Source organism: Chlamydotis macqueenii, chromosome 11 (assembly GCF_036417535.1).
Source record: "Chlamydotis macqueenii isolate bChlMac1 chromosome 11, bChlMac1.mat, whole genome shotgun sequence".
In the NCBI taxonomy this organism is placed as follows: Eukaryota; Metazoa; Chordata; class Aves; order Otidiformes; family Otididae; genus Chlamydotis; species Chlamydotis macqueenii.
The window spans coordinates 19,223,745-19,243,595 of NC_141566.1; positions in this window are offsets into that span (position 1 = coordinate 19,223,745).

Genomic DNA, 19,851 nt, shown 5'->3' on the forward strand with positions numbered 1-19,851 from the left:
ACAACAGTGAGATTTTTGCTATCTATCCGTCTCCTCCCTCATAACATTTTTAATCTGTTGGGCAGCTTCAAGTTATACCTGTACAAAACTGACTGAGGTACAGTTGGAGAATTCTACTTTCTGTTTCTTTCAGTGAGTTTTGGATCAGACTTTATGGAGTATTTACTGCTTCTTTTGGAAAATCGTACTGTTTTTTTTTTTTTTCTGAGGAGTTAAAAATGAGACACTAAATCAACAAAAAGATTGTTAACTGCCATTGTATTAGTAAGTAAAAAGGATGTTCGTCATATGCGTGGTGATGAGCTATTTAAAGGAACCACAATGGTAGTAATAGTGAAAAAATATATACATTTATTTGTATCAAGACAGATGTATGTTTTCATGCCGTAGGTGTTTCACTCAAATTTTTTTCATTCATTTCCTTTTCTGTTTGAATCTTTTTAATGAAATGGTTTTATAATTTCACATATGGTAGATGTGTTTGGTATTTGATTTGGCCATCTGGTGGATGTATTTTTATATCAAAAATACAACCATCAGAGAAATAAGGTTCCATTCTTCCATTTTTGAACAGTGGAATGGACTTAGATATCCACTTGGCAAATGTAGGATTGTAACCTTCTCTTTCAAAGAAGTACTGCATGTTGTTTCTCATTTTCTGATCAAATCATGCACAGATTGTAGTAAAAATAGATTAAGCTACAACTACTCAGAAAAGAAATTATCTTCCTCTGAAAAAAAGAAGAAAAGTTGACGTTTCAAAGATGCTTTTCTTCTATTAGATTGTAACAAAGATGTTAAAAAAAAATCAGTAGAACAGAGATAGAGGAAAGGTGGTTGGAAGAGATTAGACTGGTAATTAAATTGTGTTTTATTTGGGGAACATGTAGTTTGAAATCTCTGCTATGCCATCTTTCTGTACTCCAAGTGGTGCCATAACAGTGGGTTCTAAAGGCAAAGCCACAGCTGGAGTTTCCATTTTTCATAAATTGGGAAAAGCAGCTCTAAGATATGAGAGATTGAGCTTCTCGGTTCTCATCCTAAAGATCTTAATAATGTTATAAAGTTACAACATTTTATCCAGCAAGGCCCTAATAGTCACACTTTAATTGATGAGTATCATTAGAGAGGAAAAAGGCAGAACAGGTACTTGGACGTGAGTATGTCACAGCTCAAGCAAACTTAATGTTATTACTACTATCACTCTTTTAATGTATTAGCAGCAGTAATGTGTTAATATTCAACTATTAAATCTGATTCATAAACAAGTTCATTTTTGAGATGCGTAATTGGGGTCTAAAACGAATAGAAATTCATCCAGCCACCAGCATTGAGTGGTCCCCAATGAAGTCATGTTGAAAGTCTCCCATTCAGTTGGAAATTGAGTTTGGCAAGTGAAGTACTAAATGCAAACAGAACTGAAGGCTGTACTTATCACTAAGTCCATTTTTTCTGAATGTTTTTCCTGTACTTAAATTACAAGAGAAAGCTGCCAAGTGCTTTTATTTCCACAGCCATTTCATGTGTAGATTTTTCATCTCTATGGATTGAACACAGTGAAGTGTTTCAAAAGAGAGGTCTAAGCACACAAGTAATGCCTGTGACCTGCTGTTTTATTATTTAAAGACCTATGGAAGTGAATGTGTACAGGTTTTCTAAGAATTAATTTGATTTATATACTTATGAAGGCTGATGGGCTCCAAAGAAAGGGCCCATCATTAATGTGGCATCCCAATGGGAAATGATGTAAAGTTCAGGGAATGATTTTCTGCTTATTATATATTGATTACTCTAATAAATTCATTAAAATAACAACATACGAAGTTAAGAAAAGTTCCCATACAAGGGTCTCCCCAAGCACACTAGACGGATTAAATCCGCAGCACTGGTCTAAGCACCTCAGTCATGAATAAATATGTCAAAGAGATCACTAAACTGTTAAGAAATTCTAGTATGGCTGAAAAAGAGTGTAGGAAAGCTAGAATAGATTTCCCAAGTGGCAGTGTAATACCGATTGCTTAACAAATGGATACAGAAGACTGACAGAGAAAGTGCTGTTGTATTGTGGAGAAACATCATAATGATGTTAATAAATGAGTTCATTAGAATTTGAGTTAATGTCCAGTTACTGTGTATAAGTCCCTTTATTTTGTTCCACTTTTCACATCTGAGAAAATTAATGAATAATGTTTTGTTTTAGAAAGGTTGATTCTGGATCTTTTGAACTGGTGTTACTATAGGCTGTTAATGAAAACAACCTGAACTGGGCCTGTGCTGTTAAAATGACTGTGAATGAGCAAGTCCAGTAGCAGGGTGAAGTCCAGAAGCCTTTTCTGCAGTCAACAGCTGAAAACAGGCCAAGCTGCTGGGGAACGAATGAAGGAAGGTTTTGTGCCTGTGTTTCTGGAGCCCTCTAAGTGACCAGGTACATCCCTGCCGGCCTTTAAAGGTCTTACAGTTCGGCTTTGCATTGGTCTGAGCAGCCCATTCTTCTGCTACTGTGCTTGGAAATTCCATAGTCTTCGTTGGTACTCAGTTTTGGATTCTCCTCGTATACATACTGAAAAAAAAAAGGTGAAACTTTTGAGATTAATAGTCAGTATTGTACTGTAGATGCTAGTTACAGCTCATGGGTGATAATGCCACCAAAGCATCAAACATCTGTATAACCAGTGTGGCAGTTCACAGCTGAAATTCAAGAATTCAGATTCACCTCTGTTACCTCTGTTTCCTACAGCCACACAAAGATTATTCCTTCTTTTTAATTGAAAATATTTTATCTATTTTTTATAACAGCTTATAATTAAGTTCTCTGTCAGCACGCAGCAAGGTACAAGTGACTTTCTTTTTAATGTCTTTGTTCTGAACTTTACTTAGAAATGAAGATCAGATCAGACTTTTTTTCCTTGTATACATTTTTGTAGTGCTGTTGGAGAGATAAAGCAAAGGCCTTTCAAAGTGGCTTGGCTTTATTCCAGCGTCAGACAATGCATTTAATTCTCAGGTCCCAAGATCAATGCAGTTTCTTGAAACTAGTTTCAATTTTTAAAAAATGTGTGACTGAAATATGCAGATTGATTTAATCAACATCTTCAGGTATCTACTGTCCTATGTAGATTTTTTCCAGTGGAACATTAGAGGACATTTTCCCCAAATTTACTTTTCTGAGTTGACATTGGAATTAATAGAGTATTTTGTACTTCACGTTTATCCCGTGTTTCTAGACTCTATTTTTTGCATTCCACAGGAATTAACACACTTCCTCAGTTTTGTAAGGAAGCAACAGGAATGGCCAGTGATGATCAGTTCCTAAAACCACAAACATTGAAGATGTTAGACCAGTGGATGCAAGGCACTTTTTTTTCCCCAGTAAATGTCAGTGTTTTTACATCTGTTACCAATCCTCTTGATTTTTTTTTTTTTCTCATTGAATGGGGGGTGGTATAATAATTGGACCACCCTGCTTTCTGGAGGCACTTGATTAAGAATCTCAACTCTTAACACTTTTTACATAAAAGAGGCAATGAGAAAAGATGCGTATTTTTCTTGCTGCTGTAGTTTATCTTGTCAGTGTGCTACCAAAAATGTATATAGTATATAATATTTTGATTTTTTAGTATCAGTTCTTGGGTATTTCTTTTATAGTGAATTGGAGGCAAGGTGATGAACCAGAAAAGACTCGCATCTGAATGGGAAAATTATCAAAGAGACTGAAAGGTAAATCAGTGACGCAAATTGTGATTTCCACAAGCCATTAGATAAGACAGAACCAAGAAAGCAGGTAAATAAAAGTATACCAAAATGGAAAACCAGGTTATTGACACATGATCTGAATTAAAATCTCTTGAATTACTGAAAAAAAAGGTTTTCATTTTTTAAGCATTCAGTTTTTACCACATTCAAAAACTAGTAACAGTTGCCTACTGTGTCCGAAATAATTTAACACGTTAGTGCCTGTATATTATTATTCCATGTTCTGTCTTTTTAAAACAGATGAGAATAGAATCAATTTTATACTTTCAATATCTGTATTGCTAATTTTGTTCTTCATGAATCAGAATACTACTTATTAGCAGGTTTTTTGAAACTTGGTAGTATCAGAAAGATTGAAAAATGTTAAAATAATTATGTACGTTAAAGTATTACTAACTAGTGCCCTATCACATCTTACATCCACAGCACGCATACTAAGCAGCAGCTCTTTTCTCCTGAGATTTAACACAATGACTCTCAGGCTTCAGTATGTATGCTTTGGATACAATCTCTGCAGATTAATAAAACTCAATGAAATATTTACCCTAATTGCACTTCAGCCTCTTTCTTTTAATCATGTTTAATAGATCTAACAGCAAGTACCGCTTCCCACTGGTGGTTTTCTCATTAGCACACTACTGGAAATAAAATTTGAGGATGAAGGTTAGCCACGGAAGCAGCAGAGAATTTAAGCTAATGTTTCCTGGGTTTTTACGTAGGACATTCCCATAACCCTGGTAGTAAGAGTTAGATCGCAGAATCACTGAGGTTGGCATTGTGTAGTCTAATAACCCTGCTCAGAGCAGGGGCAGCTAGAACATGTTACTGGACATTGTCCAGCTGGATGTTGAGTATCACCAAGGATAGAGACTCCACGACCTGTCTGGGCCATCTGCTCCAGTATTAGACCACTCTTACCATAAATAAGATTTTTTTTCTTGTGTTTAAACATAATTTCTTGTATTTCAGTTTCTTGTAGGAGAGAAGCTCCTTGTATGAGAGATATTCAAGCACCTAATCATCTTCATTGCCCTTCACTGAACTGTCTCTGGTATGTCCTTGTCTTTTCTGCTTGGGAGCCCACAGCACACCAGATATGGCTTCACCAGGGCTGAGCAGAGGGGAAGGGTGACCACCCTTGACCTGCTGGCAATGCTCTTGTAGGTGAGACCAGGATGCCGTTGGCCTTTTCTGCTGCAAGGCCATGTTACTGGCTCATGGTCAGTTTGGCACCCCTAGGGCCTTTTCTGCCAAGGCATTTTCCAGCCAGTTACTCCTCCAGTGTGTACTGGCCCATATCTTCTAAAAGATCTCCTATAAAGAGTGACCCATTTAACTTTATACTGAATTCTATCTCACAGTGTGGACACAGTTGCAAGAAAATTTTTATTTCCAGTAGCCCTTTTAAGCTTTTAATTATGTTGCTACAGTAGTTTTCATGCTGACCCAGTGCTGCTCTCTTGCTCTTTTCCATCTTACAGCTATAAAATAGATCCTCATAAAGTGTTTAGTGTCGCTTCTTGTCATTGGGAAGAGTGAATTTATTTTATTGTTTGAAAAGCAGAAGTGTGATATGTTATCCTGGTAAATCTGACCATGTCTTTCTAATAGGTATCTGAATAATTGTATTGTCACAGAAATATTTTTTTTTTCCTGAAATTTGAAGAATCTCCTGTGCTTAATGTTTTGTATTCAGTGACAACCACACCACATTTGCTTATGGACTTGGGAGACATGCAGAAAGAATGAGCAAGTGACAAGCAGGAAGGGAAATTGGTGTCTGGGTTTGATTCTGTTGTCTCGCAACTGAAGTTGTAAACAAATGCAGAATTTAAAGGAGGATTTCAATATTTGGATTTATTCCATTCTGCATGTTCAATATCAACAGTTTCATTCCCGAGAGAATAATGTAAATATAGTACACAGATCAGGATCAATATTCAGATCAGGATACCATCTGTATTCATTTGTATTAACTCCTAGCATCCACTTTTTTATGGTGCCATAGAAGTAATGAATTTTTAACTTTTTTTTTCAGTGTCTGCAGATCGGGTGATAAACTCACTAGTGGCAGGTAAGAGTGAACATCAATGGGAGATTACATCTTAATTCCTATATATGTGTGTATACATAGGGGTATGTATATATATATGTAATTTATAGATTAGAAAAGTGCATGAGGAGATGCTCCATCATTACTTAAAGTTTCTTTAACACAAGTTCAAGACCCATTTATTAACTGTCTGTGTATATACAAAGAAGACACTCTTAGTTGCACTGAATAATTTCCTGATATTATTCTTCATAATGGTAAATTTTGATCTTTAGTGTCTGTTTTGACACTTAGCTTCTTATCAGTCAGTATCTCAGACTCCATCTTATAACTTTCAAGCAAGAAAAGTCACCAAGGAATTTTGTAAAACTTGTAGTGCTTCAGAAAGATAAACTTCAGGCCAGGTTCATCTCTTGTTCTCAAATCCTCCCAGCATTAAAATTGATGAATAGATGATTTATCAGGATGAGAAGTATTCAACCATGACATACAGAAATTCAGAGCTCCATGTATGTCCTCATTTGTCATTGTCTTTAGACATTCGTCATTTATGATCATTACAGTTTTATGCAGCAGTGTTTCAAGTTCTGTTTTGAAATAGCTCACATCATACATTTGTAGAACTGCATTTAAAATCTCTGAAAGTATGAATTTATTAAAGAAAGAAACTTAATGAGGCTCTTTGCAGTCCCAAATCCACACTTAAATTTATGTGGGCCAAACCATGCTATTATATACCATCTTTATTCTTTCTTTCAGTGATTTTTTTTTTTTTTTCCTAAGCAGGCAAGCAAAGTTTAGTCCTCCTTGAATTGTCTGCTGCAATCTTGTAAATTTTCATAGTACTTTATGTTAGGGTTAATCAGCTGATAAGAATCAATGCAGCTGATCATCTGATTAGCTGAACCAAATTGTAATTAGGTGCTAATGAAGATCATTTGTAAGCATATGGCATGCATATAATTCTTCAGTTTGACTTCTAAAGCTTGACAGTGTTCTGTTCTACTAATTTTCATTTTCATCTTTGTTTTGTATTGGTATGTTTGTATGCTGTCTTTCCTTCGTGCTTTTAAAACAGTAGAAGACAAAGGTATCTAGGGTGTTTTGTTAGGAGGCTGAAAAATGGTTGTGAATATCTAAAAATTTGTTTGAAATTTGTTTCACTCGCTGATGGAGAAGATAGGTAGAAAATTGGCTGGACCACTGGGCTCCAAGGGTTATGACCAGGAGTGCAAACTCCAGCTGCCCTTAGGAATTTATACTGGGGTCAGTAGTGCTTGATATTATTAAGAGCACGGATGTTGAGACAAAGTTTCCTCTCAGCAACTTTGTGGATGATGTCCACTTAGAGGGAGGGGTTGATCTGCTGGAAGGCAGGACTGCTACTCAGAAGGACCATGATAAGCTGGAGAAAAGGATTGACAAAAGTCTCATAAACTGCAACAGGATGCAAACGCAAAGTCCTGCCACAGGGACAGAATAACCCCATGCAACAGGATAGGCTAGAAGCTGTAGATGAAAACCAGAAAAGTACCTGGGGGTCTTAGTGCACAAGTTGGACAAGAGTCATCAGTGTGCCCCTGCAGCAGAGAAGGCCAACTGCATTCTACATTAGTGAGGGTGCCAGAGAGAATCAAGGGAGGTGTTTCTTTTCCTCTGTTTATGTGGGCCAAGACCAATTTTGGAGTGCTCTGTGCACTCATAGGCTCCCTGGTATGTGAAAGACATCAGCATACTGGAGTGAGTCCAGCAGAAGCCATCAAGATGGTCAGGGGCTTGGAGCACATGATATGTAAGAGGAGGATGGGATAATTGAGTTTGGTCAGCCTTAAGGGGAAAAGCTGAAGAGAACATCTGTGCCATAATAATTTAGGTATTTTGCTCTTTTGTAATACCTGGTTCAAAATAAGTAGCAGAGATTTATAAACAGAGCTTTGTAAATAGACAACTACAGTAGCCTCTGGGCAATTTGATGTCATTTAGAAGTAAAAATAATAACCCATATATGAAAAATTATAGAACCAAATCAAGCCTAAAGAGATAAAACACTCAAATCCTATTAAAATTCAATGCACTCTAACTTCATTCACACAAACAAGGTTTCTTGTTCTTAAAATTAAAGGTAATTAACATTTGTTTGCTTGTTTGCTTTCAATTTAAAATAATGATGTAGAAGTTAATTCTACGCTGTCTAATGTTTGAGCCTTACACAAACACACACATGCAAAAGTCTCATTTGGACCAAGATTGTCTGGTAATGATTCCGATCAGAGAATTACATTATGGTTTCATTAACTCCAGCAAAAACTTTTGCTTACACCGATGATGTTTGTTTACATAAAAGTGTAGGTTGCTCTACCTTTTTTTTAGGGCTATTTCTCACTGGAAAAAACAAAGAAGATACTGAATTGTTCTGTTCAGCACAGTTACTGTTCAATAAAGTTACTGCTAAGCATAGTTTGATGCTTTCAATAACTTGAAACTGCTTTAAAAAAACCCACTTAATTACAGAGGACTCAACCCCTCTTCAGTTTGGGTTAGCATACTACTCTGTCAATAAGGCAATAATAATAATAATAACTTGAAAAAGTAGCAAAGCAATTTCAATATCGTGATAAATGTTTCAGATAAATTGCTAGCTTATGCATTGACCTTGGTGAGCATTTTCATGGGAATGTAGGATGATTATATACAACTTGTCAAACAAAACAATAGTTTATGGTCTTAAAAAATTAAATTGCCTCTGCATAATTGCAAAAAATGGACCAAAAAAAGACAATAAATGCAAGTAGCTGTTCAGGTCGTGTCTGTATTAATAGCATGTCATTAAGCAAACTAAAAAGCGTTAACTGTGCCATATTTAGAGATTAAGTGGGAGCAGAACCTCATTAGCTCTAACATGAAATCTCAGTCAGATGATAGCAGGGCTGGGAGCACTTCACTGAGCACATCTGTGTAGTCCATACTTGTTAAAGGGTCATGTAGAGAAACAAGGCACCTTAAATACTACGATGTGTCGGGTTGGCTTAGAGCCGTGCAGAGGGACTGCAGAGCTCCTCCAGTCCTCCAAGAACCTGTTTGCCTGTCTGACTTGAAAATGCCTAAGGCTTAAAAGGTCAGAAGAAATAGTTTGTCCAAGATGAATCCAAACTGCCCAAGAGAATAACCTCTGTGTGAAACAACCTTAGTGGCCTCTCTGGATTTGGTACTGAAGCATCCTCATCTTCACGCCTTGCCCCTCTTTCTTAATTTCGTTCTCTTCTAGCTTTTCACTATATTTTGTGTCTTACCTCAACAGTTTAGCACAGTGTTGCACGTGGACAGCCTTTGCATTCCTCTCAGGATGCCAGGCTTTCCCTAACAATTTGCCATGTGGGCAGTTCGAGCCAGCGCGTTGAGCCAGGTCCTTGCCCAAGATAAGTGAAAGGCTATAGCAAAAGTGCCCACCTATAATGATGATGAACAGCTAAAGAAAAGGAGTTAGGAGTAAGTTATAAGCAAGCCTACTATTTTCTACTGCAGCACTCTGGACTGAGGTTTCCAAAGGGCAGAGGGCCCATTTAGCCAAGCACTTCCATGGCTGTGATACAACTACATCACCTGTTATAACAAGGGTTAACCACTGCCAGAAGAGAGACATTTTTTATTCTGTTTCTTCTTGCCTGGGCCGGTTTGAACTCACATTTATTGAAAGCCCTTAAAGTGTTAAAGCAAAGACAGCCATTAGTGAAATTTAATCCTACCAAAAAAAAAAACAAAAACCCAAGAGAAATTAGTTATAAGCCAGGGAAAAAGAGTTGGGTTGCAGAAAAGATTAGTGATATCTGGACACTGCCCACTGCATACACAGAAAGTATTAAATTCAGTGCTGAAATTTATTTTTCCCTGCAGTAGCACAAAGATTGCTGAAGCAAATTAGGAGCTATTGAAGACACTGTTAATTCACTGTATATTTTTTTTCTTGCGCTGCTTCTGTGAAATTATTCTTTTGTAGTCTTGTGGCCCTGTAAATATAGTGTTGCTGTTACTTGCAGCAGGCTGTAGGCTTTGTGTTAAGATAACAACATAGGCCTCAGGACCTGTCAGGCTTTGTCTGGACTGGGCTTGGCCTGCGCATGCTCTGTTTTAGCTTGTTTAGCTGTAACAATTGTCTGCCAAACAGATGCTACTACCTATTTTGTTTTAGCTTTTGTACAACTGTCTGGTGCGTGTATATAAAAATATATATATACATGTTTATTTCTGTAACTGGTAGGTAGGAATGGCAAGTAGTTTTTCTGTGCAGAATGAACTACCGATGACCCTGGAACAAAAATGAAGCGTAGAAAAGTATAGGCAAGAGATAACAGCAGGGAGTTTGAATCTACAGGCACAGGATGATATCAAAGGCCAGAGAATGATAAATAACTCATCAGTGGATGATTATTTTTAAAAGAAATAAGCCTGAGGCCTGAGTAAAACCAGTTTTGGGCGTAGGTAACAAAAAGAAGAAAGAACATGTCTAACATGCCTGAAAACACACCCTATATAGTACATTTGAGTGAAACACATGCTTGCAAACCAGTGTGGAATGAGCACGTGAGCAAGCATGTGAAAATGACCTCAAGTAGTTCCAGAGGTGAGAAGAAATAAAACATGGGTAAGGGTGGGCGCACCACCGTAGGAAAACATTGATTTTAGAACATTTACGGAGATATTTTAGTGTGGTATATTATGAGATATAAGTGCTAGTATCATTGCAACCGAACTAAGTCTTTAGATTGTTAAGACTTCAGTTAAAGTAACAGTAATTTCTGGGGTTTGCATATAAGAGGTGTTCCTCTTGCTCACATCTAGCTTTTAAGTGCAAGAAACAACAAGATTTTAAGTGCAACACATTACTAACTGGTGGGAATTTGTGCAGCCTACACTGTAATTTAAATGACATAAATTTCTAGCACTTTGTTGCACAGCAGTGTGTACCACTTGGTGAGATGGTGACTCCAAGCTGTGCCTCTCATGGTTAGTAGAATTCCCAAGGATTACCCAAGCTCTTCCCTTAGCAGAAGCAGCTGATATGATTTTTGACCAAGGAAGCACCTCTGACTAGGAAAGACCAAATCTATTTCGAGAAGTATGAAGTTTGTCAGTTGACCACATGGAGGTCAAGCTACCCAACTGCCACAGGGGGCTGTGAAAACTACCAGGTTACCAGCCATTTTTCTCTGGAAGAGAATGCAGTATGAGCCATAATTATCTATGTATAGTCCAGAAATATTGCAGCTTATCTTACAGTTGAAATTTTTATAACTGTAAGTAGCTGATCAGTTTGAGAACTGTGAATTTCAGCAAAGCCCCCTCCCATCCTCTAAAATGTAAACATATAATTTTAACATTTTCTAATAGCAAGTTTAACTTCACTGCAAGTATATATATTTTCCATAAAGGCAAGGAAAATGAAAATATTTCTAAGCTGAAATTCTGAACTGCTTCATTTATCTCATAGTGGCATATTTTAGTTCATCTATGTCTGACTACACATTGTCCTACCTATAAATAAAATCATTAGGTTGTCCACGTAGCCTTCCAAAGGTGTCTATAATCAGCAGCGTTATAATCCTAACACTTTCTGTATTGGAAGTTTGATCTATACTAACATGAATACAATAGTAGAGGGATTTTAAAAGTCAAATAAATGTCACTGGAGTGCAGTAGTAAATGTGTCCAAGGAACGTGCTACCTTAATTGAAAATTCAAATTACTGAGCATTGCTGCTTTTCAATAAAACATTCAGTGTTCTTGAATGAAAAATCAATAGCTGCTTTATAGTGCATTTTTCTTAAGCAGTAGGCAAGCACTCAATTCCCCTTCAAAAGATTTTTATTCTTCTATCTTTAGTATTTACATCTCCTCTTCTTTCTCTCTCTCTCTCCACAACAGAACAGTCTTCTGTTTCTTTTGTAAACCAAAGCATAGTGCACTGGTAAAAAACAGTACATGGTATTCAAATTTGGTAGTCACTGTTATAGTTTAAAGCCATTACAAAGTCAGGTACCTGGATACTTCTTTTTTCCTGAGTGAACAGTTAATTTAGATTCTGTCTACTAATATTTCAGGAAATACTCTAGTTCACATCTAGATAGGATGAGATTTAATTTTAAGGCAAGAGCTTTGACATTCTTGTAGGATAATTTGAGATTTCTCCTTGTTATTAAGAGAAAAAAAAAGTGATAGAACAAAGTCATAAAAGTTCAACTGGAAATGGTAAAAATGTGCTGGAGATGTGTAGGTTGAAGGGAAATTGTAGATAGCTATTAAAGCAGAGATCTTTGTGGAATGTGAAGTTCTAAGAGAATTTTCTCCGTGATGCTTGATAGAGATGATGTACTCCTGTTGCTTTTGATCTTTGCCCAGTATGTTTGACAGTCTTCCGTCTGGGTAGGCTCTAACATGAACGGACCAGTACTTTGTGTCACCTTGCTGTTTCAGTTTCCAGTTGCTTCTCTCAGGAGGTAGAATGGAACCCACATTAGTGCTCTGCTGCACGAAAGCAGAAATGGTACTTGCTGCCTTCTTGTACCAACTACCTTTTTTTCCTGTATACTTGTGGGACAGTGACAGTGATACTTTAAACTAAATCAGCTTTGTGGAAGGACATACCACACCTCTCAGTTGTTCCTGCCCCAGCTCTGCTCCAGCAAGTGTTCTCATTTCCATGTGGAAACTATTGCTCTAATCTGTACCACGGTGATGAGAAAAAAATTTCAGATTTGCCATACATCTTGTGGCAAGAAAAGCTATCATGTTACAGACTGCTAGGCATTAGGCTGTTGGGAGTTTTGAGTCAAAATTATATTAATCTTTGAGGATAAGTATGTAATAGGTCATTAAACTCCAGCATATAAATCACAAGTATTGATTATAGCTGGCACTTGAATACGTAGTGTCGCTACGTATGACATAGCCTGAAGTTTTGGGTGCATTGTACATTCTCAAAGCTTTTAGAATTAATTCTAACCATTCATTGTTTTCCAAAAGAAGGGAGAACAATGACACTAAGTGTTACTTAGTGTATAAGCTCCCAGGGCAATGCACCTTGCTGAAAGACCAGGAATGAGCTTTAATTTCAGTTTGCAGATCAAAATAATTCCTTGAAACATGGATGAAAATTGTGTGTGCCAATATAGGCTCATTCGCTTAAATGGAACTTGTCCTTTCATAGCATTTCACTGATGTGACTTAGCAACAAGGATCATTAGCCTCTAAGCTAAAAATGAGAATGAGAAAAGAGCCAGATCAAAGTATGCATTTCAGCAGGAAAACCACTGTTAATGCTTGTGCTGAAAGTACTTTTGCTTTTCCCTATTTCACATTGCATCTTTATCTCAGCCTTGTGATTGCCCCCGATACCATAAGCAGTTACCTTTTTGTTGTTGTTGTTCTGTAGTTTATCAGATTCACAGATCCTTCTGCATATGCAGACTTAGAAACAGAAAAATACCAAAATTTTATCAAGATGTAGAGACTGGGTGTGTGAACTGATGCTGAAATTCTCCCGTGTATCATAAATCATGAAGGAACAATGGCTGGTCACCCAGAGGCAGAATCTAATGTGTCTTTGTGATAACAAATGTAAATTCTGGAAGCTTTTTCAGTATCTTGTACAATTTGTTTTCAACTAGCTAAAAATGGGAGCTTGATTTTTGTCTCATCAGTGAAAGTCAATGAGTGATTAAAGTACCAAATCTGTTATTTTGTTCACTGCGTAGAGTTATTGTCCTTAACTGACTTCTGACTTTTTTTTTGTCAATATATAATGCTTTTCTATTTGTTCTGAGCATATTCATTAATAGTAAATACAGACCAAATCTATTTGAAATTTTGGAAGGAAATTATGAAGGGCTTGGTCTTGCTGCAGCATGAAAGTGGGATGTGACTGGAGCATCTTCTGAGAGCTGGGAACTGTTCTAACATCCCTTAGTATGGACAGAACATCACTCTCCTTTTCCATGTAGTTTATTTCTTTCCTTTTCAGAAAATTTCAAAGGTCTTAATTCTATCCTGAATCAGAACGTGTGAAAAATATTTTTTTGAGAAAGCAACATATAAGTGGAAGATATTCTTGGTCCAGGCTCCCAATATTTAACAGTTGTGATTTGGGCACTAAAATATTATCTTTTTTTAAAAAAATTATTTTTCCCCAGGAAAATCTCTTTTCTTTAATAGCAAAGAAAAAAAAAAGTAGAAAGTAATCTACCAGCAATTTCATAGTGCCAGAAGAGACAAGCAACTGAAAAAAAAAAAAAACATAACAAAAGGAAGAAATACACAATAAATAATTGGTAACAATGAGGTAAGGTATCAGTGAAAGATGGGTAAAATCCCAGTTTAATTCTGAATGGGTCCTGTTAACAAAATGAGTCATAGAAGATGATGTCTGGAGGGCTATAGAATTAATGGATCATCTTTGGCTTTGGCTTAACCTTGAAGAATTTAATTTGAAGTCAGTGACTTTGTAAATAAGTTTTGTTTTTGTTTAGTCTTTTTCAACTGAAAGTCATGGACGTATTTCTGAGAAATAGCAAGAGATTTTATAATAGTAATGTTAACCCTTCTTACTGAAGGATTTTCTAAGTTCTGGGAAGTAAGTAGCAAAGTAATGTTAAAAAAAAATTGAAATTAACATTTTATTGATTTTACTTTCAAGCTAAAGGAACAAGAAATGTTTAGATTTCCTACATTTTTTCCCCCAAGTTCCTAAAACCCAGATTTTTTTTTCTCTACTGTGCTGTAGTTTTTCACTGTTTGTGATGTCTGTATCAAACAGGGTAACTGAGAAATGTTAAAAAAATCAAATTGGTTAGAACATGTTTCCCCAGAGTGACATAAATTCTGACATTTGAATGCTGTATTCTATTACCTTACACTAAGCAGGAAAATGAATGGCTGTTGCTAATACATAATCTTATTCTTAAACAATGCTGAACGGCTTCTTCAAAATTAATTTGGGCAAGACAAATGATACGGAGGAGCCAAGCCAATCCCCCCATGACCTCCCCTGGAGGCTGTTTCCAAACTGCCACTGCTACTGCTTGTAAAGCAAGTCATGGGATCTGTCAGAGAGCAAGCCAAAGAACCGCGGCAGAAAGCCAGCTTCAGGCGCTGGAGGCGTTCCAGATTTTGCTGTCTCTGTCAGATGTTTACTGATAATCTTCCATGTGTGGATGTAAGGCTTCAAGAAGGAATTTCTGCTGTGGCAAAGATACTCAAGTAGGATGCTTTAGAATATCCCCTTGTGTTAGATGCCTTTCAAATCCCATCTTGTAATGTGCTCTCATAGTGGACTGAAGCAGAGGGATGAAGTGGAAGCCCCAAGTATTGCTGTGCACGAATTCTGAGATGCACATAAACTCAGCAACTCAGATATGACTAAAATGGCTGTTTATATTGTGGTAGGAAAGGAGTTAATGGTTTTGTGACATTGCCCATTCCAGAGGTTTTTTTCCCCGTTCCTATGAATAGCATGATGTGAGCAACAGGAAAAAAAAGGGGCAAAACTTAATACCATGTAAATCTTCTACATTTCAGGGGAGGGAAGTAATCTGAAATACCAAAATGTTTCCTTCTCCTGTTAAACATTTTTTTCCCTATTCAAGCATATGAGGCTTTATAGCTGATTTTAGAACCTATACGTGACTATATTCTGCCTGTTTTCAAAATAAACAGTACAAAATGTGCTAACACGCATTAACATCAGGGGGTGGCCCAGCAGACCACACACAGCTTTTAATTAGACACATGCAATTCTGTTCGAGCTGGCTGGCTTACAGAGAGTTAAATGAGAGCAGAGTTTGACCTTCTCTGACTAGAGAGTGCTAAATGCTGTAGCACTCAAGACGGTGTAATACAAGGCACGTTGCTCACCTTCCCATCCTGTACAGGCCTTTGTGGCTGTTGCCAACTGGATCAAAAGAACATTTGGAAAGGTGTGTTAAATAGTAGCCAGATCCCATTCTCTGTTAATTATGCGGCTTTCACCAGTATGCAGCACTAAATCATCCTTGCCCAAGGGTAGTATAATTACTGCTGAATAGCCTAATGCTGAATAACTTAATATACTAGAGGCAATAATTATTCCCAGAATGTGTCTGTTCCATTTGGTCTATTTACTTGTGTTCTTCAGAAAAATTATCCCACGGCTTAAATACTTTTTAGGGCAGCTCTGGTCCTTGCCTTGAATATATTGGTCACAAGCTCAGCCCCTTGAGAGTAAGCTAAAAGACTTCCTTAGAAGAATGAAATGGTAGTGGAATAAATATCTTCAGTAGCTCTATGGAATGTATTTTTAATTCTGTCATGGTCGTGCTGTTCATTTAAATTAATCTCTACTGCCAACACATTTCTTTTGAATTGCTCAAAATTCTTTCTTCCTGATTTGAAAGAAAAGAAAGCTAAACTTAGAAACCCCAATAATGAAAGGTCACTTTTATCTTTAGTATTTTAATATCTATCTCTTTATAGTTTACATTTGCAACCAGAGAATTTTTGTTAGATCCAACGCTAGATACTACCCGGTTCTTTCAGGCACATAGTCCCTGTCCTCCTTGCTCAGTTTGTGCTGGTGTGAACTGGGAACAGTTCGTTGCTGTTATCCTCCTTGCTCCGCTTACTGCTTTTATGACATTTGTGTTCCACAGTATGCTGATACTGGTTGTAGAGGGTTTGATGTAAAGTGTGGGTCCAATGTGTTGCCATATCTGCATTTCTAGACTTTTCACTGATGAGTCTAAAGGGTTTTCAAAAAGTCTGTCCAACAAATGCTGCTGTGGGAATATTTCCTCCAGATGAAGGATGTTAGCATCAGAGAGTGGGATTAACATTAACCCTCTGGAGGGTTTTGCAACTGAACATGTTTCAAAACTCCTAATTTATATATTCAATGTAATTTTAATTATTTAAAATCTGTATCATAGTGAAGTGATTTTGAATTACTTCACTTGATTGATATTTATTGATTGATAATTATCTTGAGATATAACATTTGGGTCTCCCAGTGATTTGACAATTAAATTTTGCTTAATTTTTTTTTATACTGTTTGGCTGTAAGAAGTCAAAGATACCTATGATGCCAGACTGCATTTCTGCAGGTGTTTAGATGTTGCAGCAAACAGTTAAAACTCCCAAGAATAAGTGGGAATTGATGGTACTACTTCAGCAGACACTCGTTCTAAAACATATTTGCTTGTAACCTTATCTGTAAAGGCTGCCCTGGTTCTGAAATCTATAATGTTATTTCATTACCCTCACATTCAAACATGCATACAAATCTGACAAGCAGTAAATTCATTGGCTGAAAGCAACTTCCACTTTAGCAGCTGTATCTATTTTGGTGTATTGTCTTGGAGGCAATGTCAATGAGCCTTCGTATTCAAGTATTCAGTATTCAAGTGCCAAAGTTTTTTGATTGGAAGCAGACTTATATTAATCTTCAGTTATCAAAAAGTTCAATTCATAATCTGTTTTCCCCGAGTCCTCAATCAAAAGAGCATATTTTTTAACAGTCTGACAAAAAAAAAAATGATTTTTATTTGCTGAAGTAAGATTTTTATTTTTTTTTTTTAAACAAAATTACCACCACCAGAACAGGATACGAAACTAAAGAACTTAAGTGTCTGATGTTACGGCATATGAAAACAAATTCATTCTCTGCACCTTGGAGACAAGACCTACCAGATGAAAATCAAATAAACTAATTAATGTTGAGCAAAGAACATTTTATGTATTATGGCTCTCTAGGCTAATTTCACCCCTTTCTAGATACTCGTTACAGAAAACTCCTTAAATCAGTGGGACATGAGGCACTATACTGAGAGCAAGGTCAATGAAGCCAGACTCTTTCAGGATATAATGAATGGAGACAGAATTCTCCAAGGGATCTTCTTAATGGATGTCAGGAGCACAACAGATCACACATAAGTGATTATGAAATGGACCTGTAGCTCTGTTTTTTTCCCCCCAAGTGCTATTTCCTTATTTTCTTCTTGGACATTTCTAAACTGAATATGAAGGTTTAATAGGAAGTTCTCATTATCAAGCTGCCTCTTAGTAGGAAAAAGATAAAGGTGAAAACATGGGAGAAAAAAGTCAGGAATATGTTCCTATTTAGTTAAAAACTGAAACTAGTGAGCAGCCGTGTAGTATGATTTACATTATTCCTTATTTTATGGAAATACATTTTTAATGCGTATCTCTAACTGCAGAATTCCTTCAAGTAGGTGGTCTGAACGTACAGAAAGAAGGGGGCCAGTAACGCTCCTGAAACTCTGTTCTAAAGCAAATGTTCATCTAAACTTACCCACTGCAAAGTGCATGCGTTTAAAACTAATGGTTTGGCGATTGTGGTCTGTAAACAGTTCTGGCGGAGGTTCTCCACCTCCAAGTAAGTATTTCCTAAGTTATTTAGAAACATTGATTTTCATTCTCATTTAGAAATGACTGTAAAGAAACCTCCATGTAGAAGAACTGTTTCTCATAACTTGAAGTGATATGCTAACTACATATTATTAAAACCATGAGGTCATATTTACTCTCACTTTACACAAAATCACAGTCATTCTATACAAAGCCTGTATAGATAATGATCAGAAATAAAAAATCTAAACCTAAAACAAACCAGAGAAAAGATCAGAGAAAAAACAGAGGAAGATCTGTTTTATTATAAGAAGTAAATACAAACTTTCCAGGTTTGTGAGTTCTTGAACTAACCGGCATGGAACTAACTCAACTTAGTTGAGTTAATGAGTAATTACATTGAAAATTTAGCCCCTTTGATGAAGAATATTACTTTTTTTTTCTCTTGAAATCTGTATAAAAATTCTCAGTAGTTGAGCATTTTGGGATGAATAAATGCTCATTGAGTCTTAAAGCCATGTAAAACCAGGCAAGCAAACAAAAATGAATAGATCAGCTTAATGCAGATTATCCATTAGATTTTAGAGATGTACTTGACCCATCCAAATATCATAACTTTGTAGAATCATTTTTATTCCTTCAGGTTTATTTCATATATTAAATGCATGACTCATCCACACTGAGCATGAGAAACAGATCTGCTTTATTATACAAAGCACAAATTGGTAATGTGTAAGAAGCAAATATATGAGTTCCTCAAGGACATTGCTGATTTATATCTGAAGGTAAATCCAGGGACATAAGGATGTTAAATTTTAAAAACTGGTTTTACTATTGGTGCTTGTATACTTGTATAATGGTGTTAATACAGCACTACTGGAACAATTGTTTTCATCTGTTTCTTTTCCTTTTCTGTTTTGGGTTTGTTTTGTTTTGTTTTGTGAAGGGCAGAACAAAATATTTGATTTAGCGTAACCTTGTCAGTGTTTTGTTAGACTGCCTTCAGTCACGATGGCATGCATGCTAGTACGGTATAGTCCATCTCTAATGATTTTTGATGTGGTTACCCTTAAGAAACTATTTTTCTGTGAACTGCTAGAAGATTTTATATCCTGAAGCATCTTTGCTTTCTCCATTCATAACTAAATTGGAACACTCAATTTTGAAATAATAGTTAGTGTGATTTATTATTTACCAAGGCAGCAGCGAAGAAATGTATTTGAAAAGAAGCCAGTAGCAAATTACAATCGATTTGCACAATATAACAAATAAAATGTTTTACGGAGGTAGACTTGCTGTTTCCAGTGATATGTGATCCATAATAATATCTCCAAGATGTCTGCTTCTTTATTACTGTCAACAATTCATTAATCATCTTCCTACAGAAAAGCAACTGCACCCCCCCCCAACCCTGATTCAGATATCTAAGAAAGTGCTGATTGTGGCTTTGCAGTTTCTACCCACTTGTTTTCAAAATGTTGTTGTTTCAGTAAAATAGAGATACAGAACTTCAAGAAGTCCCTGCAGGTAAAATTACTTACCCTGTGATGGAATTGTAATAGTGATGATGATGATGGACTACAGTTAGCTCACGACTTGTGTGGTGGCTGTGAAGAAATACAAAAACTAGAATCACTAATGGTGCGCAAATAATT